Source organism: Myotis lucifugus, unplaced genomic scaffold (genome assembly GCF_000147115.1).
Source record: "Myotis lucifugus unplaced genomic scaffold, Myoluc2.0 scaffold_106, whole genome shotgun sequence".
Classification (NCBI taxonomy): Eukaryota; Metazoa; Chordata; class Mammalia; order Chiroptera; family Vespertilionidae; genus Myotis; species Myotis lucifugus.
In genome coordinates, this window is record NW_005871154.1 from 441,588 (window position 1) to 443,548 (window position 1,961).

Here is a 1,961-nt window from a genome sequence, read left to right on the forward strand (position 1 = left end):
TCGGTCTTTCTCTCCCTCTCTCTCTCTTTTTCTCTCTCTGTTTCAATCTCTCCCTCCTTCCTTTCCACTATAAAAATCAATGGAAAAAATATCCTTAGCCTGGCCAGTGTCACTCAGTCGGTCAGTTGGTGAGTGTCATTCTAAGAACCAAGAGGTCAAGGATCCATTGATCCATTCTAAGAACCAGGTGGTCAGGGCACATGCCTGGGTTGTGGGCTTGATGCTCAGTATGGGGCATGCAGGAATCAGCTTATAAATGATTCACTCTCATCATTGATGTTTCTCTCTCTCTCCCTCTCCCTTCCTCTCTGAAATCAATAAAGATACATTTAAAAAATATGATTCCTTTAAGGAAAATAATAAAACTAAAAATCTGGGGCCAAGATGTAGACTTCCCCTGACGGCAGACTAAAAACTCCACAGATTGTGCTGTCTACCTGGTGCTCAATGGCAGCAACAATGGCTGCTGCTTCTGGAAAATCAATGGAGTCTTACACCAGGCAGGATCTCAGGACTGCTTCAGGCGCTTGTGTGGGGGTCCCAGACAGGGGCCCTGTACTGAAGCCAGAGAGCAGTTCACCTCAGCCACCAAGTGGGGATAGGATGTCACCATTGTCTGCCACCCTTGGGTCTCCAATACATCCTCAGCATGAGAGTTGATGAAATCCACTGCCTGAGTTTTCAGTTGATCTGCACTGTGGAGGTCAGCCAAGGTAAGCATTTCTGCAGCATTCTCCTCAGAGAGCTGTCTGCTGAGGGCTTCCTCACACAGGACCTTCAAACGCTCCAGGGCATACTTGTCAGCAGCTGCCAGCAAACCATCAGCCATTTTGTCCAGGTTCGGAGCCTTCCCCGTGTAAATGAAGCACATCATTTCCTTAAAAACTCCAGGCTCCATGTCAATGATTTCAACCCGATTCTTTTTGCTCTTGTCCATTGCGTGTGCAAACATGGCCCTAAACACTGGAGAACGTGCTGCTAAGATAGCTTTGTGAGCCTGGAATTCCTGGCCAGCGACACAAAAACAACAGTCTGTGAACCAGGAATTCTCCCAAAGCCCTCCTAGCTCATCAGTCAGCTGGCACTCAGGAACCTTCACCATCTTCTTGGTATTCTGGCCAGAAATGGTGAAGGAATCTTGCACCACACTCACCTCACAGAGGAGGGTCAGCTTGTCATCAGGGAGAAGACTACTGTCTTCATCCAAGAAAACATCTCTACGGATGAATTTCTTGAATCCCCAGTCTTTGCCTTGTACAAACCTATATGCTCCCTTACTCTTTACTGCTTTGGTTACTTCTCCCTTGTCATTCAGGATGGAGAATTTGAATTTTGCCCAAAATGTATGCTTTGGAGAACTGACCAGAAACAGGTAAAGTGACAGGTAATCTTTGGTTTCTTCACCTACCCCTTTTGGGTATACTCTCAAACACCATTTCAGTTGATCATTGGCTTCTGATGAAAAGGTTGAACTTTGAATGACTTCACCCACTTCCTGCCGGCAAAAGCTAAAGTTACTGATGGTCCACATGTGGGAGGATTTCACTACCTTGATCTCGGTGTAGCACCAGCTCTCAGCTGCAGGGCTACTCGACATTTTTGCTGGAGGTGGCGGACTTGGAACCCTTGACATTGCAAGTTTGAAGGTTAAACAAGATTTCCAAAGTCAGAGGACAGAGATTTCTGTTCTCTTTTCACCCACGTTAAGTCAGTAGTGGGAAGATGAAGTTGTCTTGTCTAACAGGAACTCTCTCAGAGCAGGGCCTACAGCTGCTCATACCTGTCCTTCTGCATTCGCTTCATACTCTCTACAGCATGCAGGCTTTGCTTCTGAAAATAACTGTCTGAAAGATGCACCTAAAAGATAAATGCTGTTTTGCTGGCGTGGCTCAGTGCTTGAGCGACCAGGTCAGGGTATATGGCCACGTTGCGGGCTCGATCCCCAGTGTGTGGGGCTTGCA

At 46.9% G+C, this 1,961-nt stretch overlaps 1 pseudogene; it reads right to left on the reverse strand.

Annotated features, from left to right (window-relative positions):
- Positions 1–508: 508 nt before the first annotated feature.
- On the reverse strand, positions 509–1,633 carry LOC102428905 (annotated as a pseudogene).
- Between the last annotated feature and the right edge of the window lie 328 nt (positions 1,634–1,961).